The following is a 16,937-nucleotide window of genomic DNA, read 5'->3' as shown; positions in this document are numbered from 1 at the left end:
TACAGGGATCACTGGGGAAATAGTGAAACCATTCAGAACTGGGTCTCCTGCTCTCTGCATCTTCCTTCTTCCTTCCTTAAAGTGCACTTGTAGCTGTCATGACAGTGGGTGGGTGACAGGGAACGCTATAGCAGATCTCAGAAATAAATGTCTGAGCAGCATCACCTCTCGCAGAGAGGAGCCCTTGGGTCATAGGCAGGAGCACAGCCACCACTGTTAGTGCTGTGGCTGATTTAGTGGCCTCACTGTGTATCTACACCTACATAAATGTGGTCCCCTTGGGGCCAATGTCTTCAATCCACATTTATAAATTGCTCTCCTGAGGGACCACTCAGCGCTGTTACACAGAGCTGGTGACAGCTTCGCTCCATCTTAATGGAAGGCACCAGGAGGCAAAAAACAGGAATCCTACATTTCATCCAGCCATCCAGCCCATTGCATGCATAAAGGTATCACAAAAAAAAAAAAAAAAAAAAAAAGGGAAAAAAAAAAAAAAAAGGGAAAAAACCCTATGATTTCACCCCTTCTTGCTCATTTTAGGTAAACTATTGGTTTAGTTTACCATTAGGTAACTAATGCCAGTCACAAAACGTGGCTAGGAACAGAAAAATGTTATCCAGAAAAAAAAGTGTTTTAAGCTGCTTTAACTTTTTAACTGATTTTAATTCTCAGTACTAAACAAATATCTAAAAATTCACAGGAAAGATAAAAGGAAACTGCACTGCTGAGATGGACCACGCATACAAACAGAGGTGGGCACAACCCTTCAGGACGTGGAAGTTTTCCTGAGCGTTTCAGCCATTTCCAGTAAATCTGGGCTGCATTGGCAAAGGTCAACTATGAGGCTGAATAGTGCCACATTGGGTCCTCCTGAATTAAGGAAATGCCAACGCTGGAGCAAGCCCCGTGGCAAATCAGTAGGATGCAACTGGAGCATGTCAAGAGTCAATGGGAAAAACCTAGGAGCAAGAGGAACAAATGGTAACAGAGGATTTTCCAACTAAAAAGCTTAAGGAAATAGGTTGCTCAGCGCAAGGTGCTGCCCTGGGATGTGAGCTGGACAGGCAATGGAATCTTCATCCTTCAGGAGAAAGCCTTCTGCAACTTTGGGCAGGTGTTGGACTAGAGATGCTAAGGGCCCCTCCTAGGATAAAGTTTTCATAAAATGTTAAGACGTTCTAACCATCACATAGAGGAGGAAAAAGGGGCAAAAAGAAAAAAGAGAAGACACAAAGACCTTTTAAATCCCTGGCATGGAACACATCCTCTATATTTGCCTTAAGCCCATCTCCCAGCGCCCAGATGAGGGCACAGCTTGGAAATGTCTCCACTCGGGCAGAGTTGTGTCACTGAAATGGTTAAGCAGGAAAGTGCCTGCAGCCCAGCCCTGCCTGCCTGGCCAAGCACTGCGGTGCTCCTGGCTCCGGCTTCACTCTCCTCTTTTGCTTTTCACTCTCTCGTGCCAAGCGTAAGGATCTGGCCTGCTCCACAGCCCACCTTGCCAACACGATTGCGGTGACTCACTCAACAGCTCTTCATCACAACACATTCTTTCAATGGGACTTCATTTTGGATGGCACCATCTTCAAAATCTGATGGTGGAGAAAGGCAAGGAAGGCATAAATACGTATGCATGGTGAAGAGATGGGGGGCAGCAGGGTTGAGTCACAACTGCGGGGCGAGCCTCACTTTTATCTTTTTTCCCCACTTCTAGCAGTAGATGGCCAAATTCACAAAGAGGAAAGGAAGCCCAGCTCAAAGGAAAAAGAAGGTCCTCATATCACTCCTTCCATCAGGCTGACACCTCTTCATCTTGGGGAATTTAACATCTGTTACATAATTCAGAGAACATGTGGTTATTTTCCAGGCTTATTAATAGCTCAGAACCTAAGACTGAAAATGAAAATCATCAGCAGTTGCTCCAGACTTCACCTCTTGGCAAAGGAGGTGAGAGCAGGTACAAGGGCTGGCTGTGGGTCAGGGCTTTCCTCCACTCCGAGGCTCCTCATTACAAGCCATGAAGGACAGAGCTTGGATGGCAGCTCTGCTGCTGGGACATCTGCATCTCCAGACTTTCCTCACTACTTTTTCTTCACATCTCATTTTTCTCTCCAGTAAAGGCACGTTCCACAAGAGGAGGCAGAGAAGAGGTTCACAGGTATGAGAGTGGACTGGAAGAGTGAATATGCAAGGAGGATGCTGTTCCACCGTCCTTCACTTAGATAAAGCATTTTTATTCATCAGGAGTTCAGTAGCATTCAAGAAGGCCACCAGGGTTTACAAAGACGTGGATGTAAGGACTTTTTTTTCCTCAAGGCATATGTTACCCTTTAACTTGGAAAGCAGGTTGAAGAAATGCATTTGCCACCAGGAGCAGTGAGAAGGTGGGTCAGAACTTGAGTTCTCTGTTTCTGGTGAAGTTGGAGGTACACTGCCATGGGTATACCTCTCTGCTCAGGACAAAGAAAATGCTTTAAATGCTCCCTAGCAATATTTCCATGCAGGATTCAGGCAGAGCAATAGCCTTGGTAAAGGAAAGGATGTGGCTGGGACAAATGTATGTATTTGTTGTTGAAATGCACAACCTGCAGCTCATATGCCGCATCACACAGTGAGAAGCCTTTCCCCCCCTCCTCCCCCCCCAAGACCTTGACATCTCCAGCCCATCAAAATGTCAATGACAGCACAGAGCGATGCAAATGACCTTCTTGTTAAGCAGCAGAAACTAAAGTTAAAAGTTCAGCTTGCTCCAGTCCCAAATTCATGGGACTACAAGACAACAAAGAAAAAGCAAATTTGACAAGACATTGTGAGTAACTCAAAGCCACTTCATTTTCTGGCACTTGATAAAGGCCAAGAATGTTTGACAAGAACAGCAAAGTCCACCAGACACCACTGCTTGCCAAGGGAGGAGGTTGAGGTTGTGGATGCCACCACCCCTGGAAGCACTTAAGGCCAGGCTGGATGGGGCTGTGAGCAACCTGGTCTAGAGGAAGGTGTCCCTGCCTGTAGCAGGGGGTTGGAACTGGATGGTCTTAAAGGTCCCTTCCAACCCAAATCATTCTTTGTTTCTGTGAGGTAGCTGTGCTGTTCAGCTCTGAGCCCTGCGATTTCAGATATTCCCATGAGAGGAGGTGACCCACACCTAAGAGCTCCAGTGGCTTGGATCAGAGCAACCAAGTGCGTGGCCTAAGCATCAGGCCATCAGAAAGCAGGGGTTCATCTTTTCCTAGCTCAAATGATAAGAAATGCTTAAATACTCAACAGGACAGGGAATAAGCCTCACAGATCTTGTCCTGCCAGAAAAAAAAAAAAAAACAATACAGACAAGAAATGAATTTCTTCATGTCTGATCAATATTCAGATGTTTACAACATGCAAAGCAGCAGCAGAACTGAATGGAAACCCACCCAAAGACATGACACGAGCTTGGAGGCAACTCCACTAGGAAGCAGAAGTCCTTGGCACAAGAGCTTGTTTCAAATGGTGCAGAGATGGCTCCAGGCAGCACAGCCCACCTTCTGACTCACCACTGGATCATCAGAACTGGCATGTATCCCTCACCCTAGGGACTGCATGTCATGGCCTTTATGTGGTCAGGAACCACAAGGCATCTAACGTACCCCAGGAGATGTGGGGTCACAAATGAGGCTCCTCCTGCAGCCCGCAGCTGGGTTTGCAGCTGATTCAGCCATCTCCAGCAGAACTTGCTGGCTTCTTTGCTCCCAGCCCAGAGCTGTGGGTTACCGAGCTCCAATTCAGGCCCTAGAGAAATTCCCATGCAGACTTCAATGACCCAGTGCAAAAAATAATAATAATGATTCAAGTAAACCATTTCTCTCAGTCTGAATTCACCGAATTCAAGAACAGCATCAGAGAATCCAAGATGACATTCTCAGACCAAAACAAAAAGATACCATTTTGGTGAAGACCTATTAGCTTTGTCTTAACGTAGCTGAGACTTCTTCCCTTCCTCCCTATAGCTCTTCCCTCTCCATCCAGCTGAAAGTTCACGCACTCTTACTTTCATGGGCAGCACATTCTATTTTTCCCATGCTTATCTCACCACATGGATCAGAAACAGACCCTTCTTCTTCCTCTGCACCTGGGCTGGTCCTTTAAGCTTTCCTGGGAGAACACTGCACAAGACAAATTCCCTGTGGAGTTTCAGGGCTAGAAGAAATCACTGTCTGCATGGGAACAGCAACAGCCACAGGACAATTACACTGCAGCAGAAGTCTTCAGGGAGGGGAGAGGCTGCTCTTGCTATGGTCTGCCTGACATCAGCCTGACATCACCATCTGGCAGTAGTTTCCACAGCAATGCATCTTGGAATACACTGGGTGCAAAATGTTGCCCAGGGAGATCAGCCTGGCAAAGCTTCTTGAAAATATTCTCTACAATCCAGACGTGGTGGGTTTTCTGGCATGGGACCCTCCGTCCCAACCGTTCCTTTCCACCTTTGCACGTTGAGCTGCAGGGCAGCAGTTGTAGGGTCAGTTGGGTGCATATCAGCTGATGAAGCGTAAATACAGAGCCCACAGGGAAGTAGGGAAGGATAGGCTGAAAACTCCAAAGCTCTTGAAAATTTAGAAAAGTCAAATTATAACTGTTAGCCAATAGTGAATTCACGCATTATTCACAGCCTTTAGGAAAAGCAACTGGAGATGTCAGAAAAATTGTAAGCCGAGGATTTGGAGTAAATGACCTCCTGTTCTTATTGTGCATTTGCCATGTACTGGAAGGAAAACAGGAAAGAGCCTTGCCAAGGTGTGGGGAGCAAAAAGGGAAGGAAAAAAGACCCAACAAAAATGAATAGGATTTTGCTGGCAGAATTAAGACTTGCAAATTATCGCTGCTCCCTTTCTCCTGACTTCTATAATGTAATTGCTGTGTTCTAAGACTAATTCACCAGAAATGCTTCTGCCATGAAGGTGGAAGCAGCAGCTCATGGCTCTGCACAGAGCAGGTGGCCCCCCAACGATCCAACCAGGACTGCAGGCAGCAGCATGGGAGCCAAAAAGAAACAGGGTTTAGGTCAACATCTAGCAGGGCTAGATGTAAGCAGAGCTTCCTCGGATATTTATTAGGATGGCTAGGCTGGAAGGCCAGAGATATAAATATAGAATGGCAAATAGTTATTTTGAACTCAGAGCTTCGGTCACAATCAACCAATTGCACAAATCAAGACCTTGGCATATAGGAGATGTCCAGGCTTAATTGGATAGCGCTCAGTAGTTATTCTAGCACACAAATACACTCATCCATCTAGCTAATGATGCTGCTCCAATCCCATTTTTACATATTACTCCTGCTATCCATAACTTCCAGTTATGACCACAAAACCACACTCAACCCTAACCCACACCACTACTATTTATATAGGAATCAGCTTAGCAGGAGCTATTCAGCGATGAAATGCCTGGTCAAGAGAGGGTCTGTCATGGAGTGGTAGAGGTGGGTTTGCTCTGCAATGGGGAAGAAAAGAATCACAGCTTCAATGGGCTCCAGGGCCTTGATGGAGCTATGGATGGGATCCAGGTGAGTTGTCCTCAGGGCTCTGGTAGTGATAAAGCTTCAGCCCAGCATTCAGAAGCACGGTGGAACTGAGGTTTGCACACTGAATATGAAAAATCTTTTTCTGATATCGTGACTAATGCTCCTCTGGAGGTTGTTTGCCGTTACTATGGCACAGGACTGGTGAATGCTACAGCTGGGCACCACTGGTGTTCCTCTGGAAGTCAACTGTAAAGCAGAGAGGATTGCTCAGGTCTCCCAGATCCATACACAAAGCTTTATCCCGGCTCAAGAAAGTAAATGTAAGGATTTATAAAAACATCAATACGTTTGATTAATCTCAACACATGCTTGTGTGCCATTGATTTAAGCTACTCCATTTGAGGTCATAGGTTTTTCTGAATCAGGACTTTACTAGCAACTCTAGCTAAGTTCTGCAAAAGAAGTTTTTCAACGTTTATGATGTTTTTCAACAGTACTTTAAGATTTCACTTGTTAAAATGTGCTTAATTTCCCTAATTTATGTATGCATATCAATTGGGCAGATCAGTACAATGGGAAAGGCATTACAACAAAGGTGTGATGACAGAAGGACCAGCACAATAGGAAGGTGCTTTAAAGAAAGGGAAGAAGATTGCTCACCCATAGCAGAAGATTCCAGGTTCAGAGGGAAAAGCTTCCCCAAGGAGGCATCCGCCAACCAGAGATCCTTCCCCCACTTGCAGTCAGCCTTTAAATGAGGTTTAAGAGAGGTGCATCCAGGCTCCATCCCTCCCAGTCACACAGGTAAATTCCCTTCACCTGTGCTCCCAGGACTGACCCGGTCCTTCCCAGGTGCTCAATCAGGCCATGGCTCAACAGTTCCCATACAGTATGTTACAAAAATTCTCCATAAAGCATGGGATATACATTGCAGTCAAATGTTCTCGTAAGCATTCTAGCTTTTTAGTAAACTAAACGTGCTCTGTTTTTTGCGTATTCTGAAGTTATACGTCATGCTGTATCACTGTGAATATTTTTTGTCATTTGATTATACATATTACCAACAGTGCTTATATGCTCTCCCTCCCTATTCCCTGCTCTACTTACTTATTTTGAAATAGAACCATAGGACCATAGATTGGTTTGGGTTGGAAGGGACCTTCAGTCATCTCTTACATAGCACTGCAATTTTTACCTTTATTTCTTGTTTCCTGCAAGTTGTCAACAAAACATGTTTACATCTGACCCTGACAGCTGTGTTTGTTTTCTTTCAAACATTTCAGCTGTGCCTTAATTTAGGCCCACTCAAACAGTTCTGCCACCACTAATGTGACAATTGCCACGGCAGTGTAGCAGCATTTTCAAAATGAAAGGTTTTTTCTTAACGGGCTTTAGAGGTGTTGATATGACTCCATTCCATATGGGAGGTTCAAATTGTTTAGTGGTAGAGGTGTGGCTTAGAAACAAAGGAAATAGTAGGGTTTACCTTGGGTCAAAATGTTATACACAACACATGCAAGGGGCTGAGCTCCAGTTCTGCCTCATGGGTCCTTCTTCTGGGACAGTAACAATATCCAGCTCCTTTTATTGCTGATTTAGCAGTGCCATCCAAGGTGGGCAAGAGCGTAGAGCACAGTGTAGAGCTGTTGCATTCAGTACTTTTGCAAGTGTCAGAATTCAAAGAATGGGGACACCCACTTGGGTGAGGATATCAACACAGCTGTCCCTCAGGTTCTGTTGGAAAGAAGTTGGCTGGTGGGGCTCTGGAAAGCCAGGACACATTGGGAAGGCCACTTCTAATGCACTTCAGTTGATGCCCAACATTTGAAATAATATTTGAGCATCATAAATAGCTGACTACAATAATTGAGAAGCAGGAAAGCAGCTCTTAGTTTGGTTCCAAGATACCAAGGACTACTCGAAGATGACCTTAAAAATGACGAAGTACATAAAAAATGAAGAAGCTGCTTGAGAAGAAATTAAAAGGAGCAGTTGGAAGAGAACCATTTCAAAACTCCTTACTGCAAGCCTGGAATAAACATGCACTGCCAAACAAAGGAGAGCTGAAAGGAAGAATGTCTTGTGCAGCTACGCAGCAGAGTGGAGCTGTTAAAAGGCATTCCTGTAAAAGCCAATCATGTTCAAGAGAGGAAATAGAATCCTGAACGTGACAAATTGCATGGAGAAGAACGATATGGCAGGCCAGAAAGGGTTTTGAGCAACAACTTGCTAGAGACATAAAAGGTAACAATAAAACCCCTTCAGGAACATTAGGGGAAGGAGGTTTGCCAGAGTGGTGTTGAGGCTGATAGATGATCACTGCATGAAACGTACAGTCAGGAGAAAGATGGGTCATAGCAGAAAGGTTAAGTGAATTGTTTGCATTGTTTTTCATTACGAAGGAGGTGGGAAAAGAAGGCAAGAAACAGAGATAAAGAACCTGTTTTCCTAACGGAAGAAGCATCCAAAGGCAATCCCAGAGAGGCCTGTCTGATAGATCTGCTCATATACTAACAAATTGTCTGGGGATTGGGAGAATATGAGGACAACAAAATATATCAGCGACACGAAATTAATCGAGATAATCAAAACCTGAACTGATTGTAGCAGTTGCAAAAGATCTCAGAGAACTCAGTGTCTGAGAAATAAAATAACAGCTGAATTTCAGTGCCAAACAGTGCAAAATAATGCACATGGAAAAAAAATAACCCATAGTCTCCATACAAAATGGTAAACTATCAACTAGTCATTACCATTCACGAAGGAGTTACTGGAAGGAATATGGATGGTTCCCTGAAAACATCAACTCAAAGCTCAATATAACTATGGGTGAATATAATGTAAGGGAAAGAAATAAAGGACAAAATTGAAACTGTGCTGTTATCTGAATCATTGTGCACCTACATGATGAATACATTTCTGCTCAGTGCATCCTAGAAAGGAAATAGCAGAGCAAGAAAGGGTGAGAGGAAGGAAGTGAAGCTGAACAAAGACAGAGAACAACTTCTATGCAAAAATAGACTAAAACAGTAGGACCCTTCAATCTGGCAAAGAGGTGGTTGAAAGGGATGTAGGAGACTCTTACCAAATCAGAATTTTATTACGTCCTCAACAACATGGGGAAGGTCAACAGAGAACAAACACACTCTATTTTTCACAGCAGCAGACCTAGGAGGTATCCAATGAAACTAACAAGAGCAGATCTTAAAGAATTCAAAGGAAGTATTTTTGCAAGGAGTGTACAATTAAGATGTCGAATCTTTGCCGGAAGACTTGATGGTGCTCAAAGGCAGAAATAGGTTCAAGGAGGAATTAAATAATTCACTCAAAATGAGGCAGGCGTAGCCCCCAGCTCAGGAAGCGTCTGTGAGTGATCAGTAGAAGCTGGAAAGTTGTAAGAGAAGGCACATGCTGCACTTGCACTCTTCCAGGATAATAGGTGAAATGGGAATTTGTTCTCGCTGTATCATACAGTAGCTATGTTGAGGCATGGAGCTCCCACACCATTGCCCTGGGGACTATGTTTGGGGTTTTTTTTTCTGCTGACACAGAGGGAAATGTTTCCTCCTGTAGCTGCTGGACACTGAGAGCTAAAGTCATTCTCCATCAGACTGCAGAAATTTTATGTGGATCACATTTTTGACATGAAGTGTTCAACTAATAGTCAAGAAAAAGCCTAGTGAGTCATCGAATGTGACCCTACGCTTTGCACAGAGCAGGTTCTTTTCATAATTCACACTATTAAGCTCAGCTAATCTGTCATTTAATATCCTCTGTGGTGGATCTAACTTAAGCACATTATCACAGAAAAAAATATATATCTTATTCTCAGGGACTTCCGAGAGCTTGTCTTCAACAAACTGCACCGCAAGGATGGGCGTTCTGCCCTGTCATGTACTTTGGTAGCACTGTTGTCACTGGTCCATATTCCCAGTACAACCAGGTACCCCTGGCAGACACAAATAGCAGAGGGGCTTGGGGGACTTGGAGAACACCCACATTGCTCCCAGGCACCACGATGCCTCCTTGTTCATGGATACGCATCGACATCACAGGGTTCTGCTTGGGACTTTCTCATCAGGACACGTATGGCTACCAAAGCTCGTCCGTTATCAGTGGTTTTCTGCCAAGTTGCAGCTGACCCTGCCTCACCTCCAAGAAGTTTGGGAGATCTGCCTCAGGCTCAGCACAGCGTCTGATGGGTTTTTAACAGCAGATATAGGGCAAGAGCAGGGTGAGTGTTGCAAGGGGTTAGCAGAGCCTTTCAAGGCTGCCTGATGCCTCTGGCTGCTCCCAGTCTGGACAGAGCCGTAATTGTTTTCTCAAGCACTAAACGAGACCTGAGCTGCATTCCCTGTCATCTTTTGTGCCACAGATGATATAAGCTTCTATCACTCCATCATGAAACCCCTGTCTGAAGTCACACGGTTCAGTTAGGTCATAAAGAGCAGTGACAGTAGTTTCCACAATCTGTCTTATTCTTGTACCCCAGAGAAAGCTGTGTCTCTCATAAACGACATTTCACAAGGAAATAAAATATTTATCAAACTTCCCAATGACAGCACTGTATGATTTTGTTCCTTCAATCAGCAGGTCACAGGACAAGAGCACCTTCAGTCCGTGGTCCAATCTGATGGAGAAGAGAATCAATCTACGCTTTCAACTTGCTTGTCAAGGGTGAGGGTTTTCTAAAACATCTCAATCTTCTTCCCACTCCCTGTGGCCATTGGAACCTGAGCCCTCGGGCTGGGCTGCACCAGCTGGATGCAGAGGCTCTCCTTGCCTCCCACAGTGACACTCATCATGGCATGATGGACCGTGTGGCCCTCCACTGTATGAGGTCTTGCCCATCAGGACCATGATTTTGTATGGACCTGTGTATAGTGCCAAGGGGTGACGTCCTGCAACCAAAGCTTCTCAGCACAGTCACAGCTCACATGTTATAGTCCATTAATGTGTTCTAGCTCAGGTCCCCATGAGCAACTTCATCTCCGCCACCAGCCCATTGGCCACCGCAGAACTCCTGCCCTACCCAGAGCCAGCAGCTGACCCATCCTCATCCACTGTGCTCCTGGGCATGGCTGCAAACCTGGAGCCACTCCCTGGTGTCACTCCTGGGTGGCTGTGGTGTCACACACTGGATGAGCAGGAAGCATCCTTAGGGCAGGTGGACCTGGGTTCTCCTCCATGAGAGTGCTGGTCATAGCACAGCAGCTTTCTCCTTCTCAAACCTCAGAAAACCTTTATTCTTCCCAAGTTAACCCTCTCCTATCTTCACTGACTGATTTACCAAAGTGTATTTGCAAGGAAGCAAAAGGAAAAATACATCCCGGTTTCATTTACAGTTCTTCACATGTCAGACCATTCCTGCCATTACTCATGCAACAGATCCTCCAAGGGAAACTCCTGTAAAACCACCCAGGGGCACTCTGCCAGCTTCCAACAAAGCACGTAAAACTCCTAAGAGTCCATTAATCCACTCTGAAATAGGAGCCAGGCTTCCAGAGCACTTGGGCAGTTCTCAATCTGGAGTCAATGCTTTGGTGAAAGCCAGAAATAATTCAGGGTCATTCCATTCCTGAGCAAACCAGGTCTCAGCATAAAATGATTTAAAGGGTGAAACCTTTATCAAGTCGGGGAACATCTATACGTGACTACTGAAAACCTGCTTTCAAGGATCCCCAGGGCTTCTGGTGCAATTTGGCTTCACTTCATTTAATGGTCAGCCTCTGGAAGACAATTGATTTCCAGCAGTCTCTGGGTGGCTGCGGAAAACAAGTTGTACATTGTCTGTGCAGCCTCTTACCTCCCTCCATTAGAACACAGGTTTTAGCTCATACACCAGAAGTAGCTTACATTCAAAGAGGAAAAAAAAAGAAAAAGAGAGAAGTATCAGAATCCTGAAGGAAAAAAAAAAAAAAATCAAAGAAGAAAACATGACAGCAGATGGTGGATTAGCTGCCTTGAAAGGCCACCTGGATCCAGCTAAACCGCCGATGATCGGCGCTGATAACCCCACATCTGGATTACCCCGAGCCACAGACATGACTGCTCTCTTCCTTCCCGGCCACGGTGCCACAGTGATGTTTATATCTCGAGCACACTGCTTAATAACTGTGTGATTTCATTCATACGATCCATTTTTACGATCTGAGACCTCTGTGGAATGTTACGACTATGTTTAATTTATCATACTAATTCAATCTGTAATATCCTGCCAGAGACGTAGAATGGGGTTGACATACATCCCTTGTTCTGAATAGAAGAATGTATTAGAGTCTAGCAGCTAGAAAGAGCAAATTCAGGTTTTATCTCAGTCAGATCCATTTTGGAACCTTCCTGCTCCAGAAACCCTGCTATTTTTCTTTTGTTTAAAGGTGGTTGGCAAAGAAAAAGCGAAAATGAGAACTGTGTCTTTTGTGTTTCTGCTCTTTCCAGTGTATGGAGTAGAGGAAGTGGGAAAGGTTATTACCTACAATAGAAAAAGAATTACTTTTCTGCTCCTTCTTCAGAAATTCAGGTCCTGCTTGTAGAAGGAAAGCCTTGAATGGATGGAGATTGACAAGCAGAGCAAATTGCCTTTCAGGACTTTATGAAGCTCTGGTCTACATGCCCACTCAGACTGGTCTTTCATGTTACCAAGGGGCCTGGTGGAAGCTCAGAGGGAGGAAAGAGCTCTGGGATTACAGAATGCTTATTGCCCCTTCACGTTTGCAGAATGCAGGCAGAACACCAAATATGCCACGGGTTGGATGGGTTCGTGTTCCAACCCACCACAGCCCCCAAGCATCTGCTCAAAGAGGGAGAGACAAACTTGATGCTATCCATCACCCCTAACCAAAGAAAATAAAGGGGGAAAAGAAGGCCTTTTCATCACCACAAAGCCGCAAAGAAGAGCCCAAGTTCAATTTTCTCAGCTTGGAAAAGAAAACCTTATGCAGGTCACCTTTAATTTGAGTGATGCCAGGTGAGCTCTTCTCTGCCTGCGTCTATCTGCCAATCCCTCTAATTCCTTTTGTCATCGTGGTTCAAGTGCGTTATTGAAACGCGCAATGCAGAGTTTAATTATGGAGAACAATGAGCTGGATTACACCAACTGCTGATCTCAAAAATAGCTTTTTTCACCCCTCTTCTAATCACAGTGTTCACGGAATTAGAATGGGAATCCCAAACCCAACAGCCCTATCTATCCTATTGCGGAGCAATGGTCCTGTGCTCTTGTCCAAATCATCGGCTCACAGAATGGTTGGGTTGGAAAGGACCTCAAAGCCCATCCAGTTTTAACCCCCGCCGTGGGCTGGGTGCTCCCCCAGCTCAGGCTGTCCAGGGCCCATCCACAGCCTGGGGCACCTCCAGGGATGGTGCACGCACAGCTCTGGGCAGCAGTGTGGGGGCCTCATTGAAGGAGAAAGATCCTGGCCATGGTGTCAGAGTTGACTCAGGTGGGAGCCGTACCTCATGGGCTCAGCTCAGCAGCTTCTCTCTCCCTGCCCATTTTCGGGGGGTTCCTCCTGTTGGGGGTTTGCTGGCACCAGCACCACCAGCACCGGGCTCCAAACTTGGTAGCGGTGGAGGCGTTAAGGTCTGGGCCTGGGAACCAACATCCCGTGCCAGGACGCATTCCCTGAGAGTCAGCAAAACTTTTCAGCCCTTCATTTCATCCTATTATTTCTGCTGATGGCACTATAAATAATTACTCCCCACCCTCCGCGTGCTCATGAGGCTTGAGTCACTTTGCTGAACCAAGACGGATGTTTTGCTCTCTCCATTTCTGCCTGCTTCTATTTCTGGTGGCTCTCACATCTCACCCGCTGGCTGTCCTGGTGTGCAATGGCACGTGGCAGGGGACGTTCCCATTGCTGCCCCTTGCTGGGGGGCTCTGCCCCACACTGCGGAGTCCCCACCAATTCTGGACCTACCTGCAGCCACCAATAGGTTTTCAAGGTGGTTTCTTGGGCACGTTTGCTCAAAGCCTCACTTGGATCCCAGAACACACACAGAACTAAGGGCACTTTCAGGGTTCCTTGCCAGGTCCCTGGAGTGGAACAAGGCAGCTATTATCCTGCACCGAGTTCCATCACCACGTCACCCAGAGCCTCAAACAGTTCAACCACCGCCTGCACACATCTCAACAACAACACAAGAGCCACCGCCGATAGGAACCCAGACCAAGAAAAGCAATAACCACATAACCCCGGGCACGCAGTGCTTGTTCTCTCCCCCAGCCCTGCAGCCCTGTGAGTTCCCTGCAGAGCCCGTGCTGCGGGTTTCTCTCTCCCCACCAGCTTTGCTTCTGCTCACCAGCAGCACCTCCTCTTCTCTGAGTCTATTTCTGAACCCATCGCTGCCTACAGCACACCCAACCCCTCCAGGTGCACTCGCTCAGCTGTTGGGATGCTGACACACACGGCTCCACTTCCCTTGGAAGCTCCCCTGTCCCATCCCTCTCTCACTGAGAGCGATTAATACTGGCGATAAAAGACACACTTCTCTGCCCCACTGGAGAGCCACAAAATTCCCAGGTGCTGTAAGACACGCTGAGTTCACAGCATTTCCCCCGCAAGCCCTCCGCAATGCCAGCAAGCCAGAGTTGATGCCGGTGGATTAATGGGCCGACTTTTTTTTTTGCTGTGCTAACGTCTCAACGTGCCATACATAAACAGCTTGTCCGTGATTTACGGGGAGCGGTGGCCACCATCTAGCACTGCTGAAGGAGATTAGTGGCTGCTTTTCCAACCCTATTTCGAGCCTCGAGGAGGTTTGCTGTTCGTCAAAAGTGTTCCTCAGCTCAGCCAGGCACCAAGATGAATGTTTCCTTGGCAGAGCCTCTTCTCCCATTGGAAGGGAGAGGGCTTCTGGGGACCCCCGTCCACATGCGACCCACCAGCAAGGAGCAGAACCAGCTTGGGGTTCCCAAACACGCACTTGCACGAAGGACCGGCGATACAGAAGGTAAAGAAATGGCTCTGGAGCATAGACATATAAATGAAGAGATCGCTCAGGTAGGAGCAGAAAGGGGGGAGAGAAAAATCAATTGGGGAACGTGCTGGTGAGCAGCTAAATGTTCTCAGCCAACAACGCTCCCACCGAAGGGCGATTTACAAGCCCGGCAAAAGCTGCCGTGGGCTGTGCTGCCGAACAGACGGAACTCCCAGTAACGGGACCCGGCTGCCTCGGAGCGCTCTGCATTGCGCATGAAAGGATATGGCCAAACTCTTCACCTGGTGCACTTGGAGGGGAGGCAGCGGGGAGAGGAGAGGAGCGGGCAGCCGCGGGGGCAACTTCTGCCGTGACTCGTGCTGTAGGTAACCAACTTATCCGCCACCGAGCGCAGCGCTTGGATTTAAAGAGGGAGGGGAACAAAAACATCCAGGGCACGCAACGGGGAGCGAAGGGTGAGGAAGGGAGGAGGCTGAGCCCGGGGTCCCCAGGAGGGCACCGTGCAACCCTGCCCAACCCCGCGCGACTCTGCGGGGGAAAAAAAAGGGGGAGAGATGGGGTGTGGGGAGAGAGAGGAGAGGGGTGAAGCCACGCGGCAGCCCCGGCCCCCAGCGCGTACCTGCTGCCAGGTGAGCGGCCGCCCCCCGCCATGCCGCCGTGTCCCGAGGTGGTCCGGAGGAAGCGAGAGCACCCGCCGTGACTTGGGGAGACAGAAGAGAGTACAAGCATTAATTAAAAGAGTCTGAAGGCTCTCTCCTGCTTGCTCACTCGCTCCTTTTTTTTTTTTTTTTTTTTTTTTCTTCCAGTACCGGATCGGATTTAAAGGGCTAGAATCCCAATTTGGCGGTGCTGCTCCCCAGGAGCGATGCTCACCGGCCCTGTCCCGCTGGCTCCAGCAGCAGCTCGGTGCCCACGGGGACCATCCTGGTGATCCGGTGGCAGCAGGAGTTCCTCGGTGGCAGCAGCAACAAACTGTAAATCAAGGCTTTGGAGAGCCAGCACGGCCACTCGCGAGCAGCGATGCTATTGGCAGTGCATTGAGACGGAGAGCCAGAGGGAGGAAAGTTTGCTCTCTACGAGCTCCTGGCAGCATGGTGAAGAAGCAGGAGGGTCTTGCCCCTGGTCTTAGCGCTGTCACCTCTCTTGGATGCCAGTGTCGGCACCCAAAGGCTCTGCCCTGTGTGCTGGATGGCCACAGGAAGGGCTACGTCACCCCATGGGAGCGCTCCCATTTGGACACAGGGATGCTCACTCATGCCAAGGCAGCTGAAGAGGAGCTGGTGCTGGTGGGGGTGTGAGCTTCCCAGCCATTGAGGTCCTGCAAGAGGCCTTCAGGTCTCCATCAAGGTGTCCATCTCCAGCTCTTGGAGCATCCTGACTTCTCACCATGGCACGTACCGTGGAAACACGCAGTCAAGCCTTGCTGGATTGCTTTCCTATTGCTTCCCCGTCAAAGAGGTGCAGAAGATTGACTGCAAAGCGCGGAGCGCAGCTTGGACCAAATTTTGAGTTCAGATGGGAATAACCAAAGGGGAGCAACCAGGAAAGAAAGAACTTCATCTCCTCTTTTTCTTTTTTTTTTCCCCCCAGTTCGGCCCCAAAATGCAACCCACTCCTCCTGCAGCCAGCTCAGAGCATCGTGGCTGGTGCTGGCTGTGTCCAATCCATCTCCTCCTCAAACTCAGGGCCGACCTGCATGTTCTGGCTTTCTCTTCCCCTATTAATTACACAAAGCGGTGGATGCCAAAAGGAAAAGCTGGTTTTAATTCCACGCCGCAACCCAGTTCCAAGCTGCTGAGATAAATAGCAGGTTTTTAAACGAACGAGGAGACTACCAACATGGAGGAAGGCAAAATGGGGAGGGAGAAGAGCCCATCTGGGGCCTGGTCAGGGAAATTGCGTCGAAGGCGGAGATGGAGCCAAGCTCCAGAGCAAGGCAAGGCTTTGCAGCACCAGCACCGGGAGCTGCTCGTGCCCGCGTGCAGGATGGTGCCGCAGGACAGCTCTGCAGAGCCGCGCTCGGGCTCTGTTGGCCCTGGGCCATGCTGGGGAACGGCGAGGCTCCGTCTCATCGCAGTAGCCTGTTGACATCCATCTGGCTCCTGGGAGGAGAGAGAAAGCGGCTCCAGAGCCTGCTTCCCACGGGCCTTGGGTACCGCAGCTCCGAGTCACGCCGGACTCAGGCTGTCTGCTCAGCTGCGCCGCTCCGTGAGGATTTCACCCCAAAACTGTCTGTCCGAACCGCTTGTGAGCACCTCCACAGTCAACCTGATAACAAGCAGGGATATAATTCCCCACAGGAATGCCGAGGTTAACCACTGACTGCACATTTCTTGGCAGTACGTTCCTTGGGAGAGGATGCGGGGATGCACTTTTCTATATAAAGAGGAGCACCAGGCGGAGGTGAAATGCCAGCACTAACAGCGCGTCCCCAGAGCCTCCAGCCTGGATCTCTGCTTCCCTGTGTGCATCACAGAGATGTTGTTCCTTTAATTATT

General features: G+C 47.9%; 1 protein-coding gene across 1 annotated transcript in view; it reads right to left on the bottom strand.

The window, feature by feature from the left end:
• CALN1 (calneuron 1) overlaps window positions 1-15,209 on the bottom strand; it is a 128,877-nt gene extending 113,668 nt beyond the window's left edge. Inside the window, exon 1 of the mRNA XM_015295940.4 lies at window positions 15,059-15,209. The gene's annotated coding sequence lies outside the window, so the exon portion shown is untranslated. The remainder of the gene's footprint in view (window positions 1-15,058) is intronic.
• Between the last annotated feature and the right edge of the window lie 1,728 nt (window positions 15,210-16,937).

Source organism: Gallus gallus, chromosome 19 (genome assembly GCF_016699485.2).
Source record: "Gallus gallus isolate bGalGal1 chromosome 19, bGalGal1.mat.broiler.GRCg7b, whole genome shotgun sequence".
In the NCBI taxonomy this organism is placed as follows: domain Eukaryota; kingdom Metazoa; phylum Chordata; class Aves; order Galliformes; family Phasianidae; genus Gallus; species Gallus gallus.
Note: the sequence above shows the minus strand (reverse complement) of the source record. Positions and strands in the feature narration are given on the sequence as shown.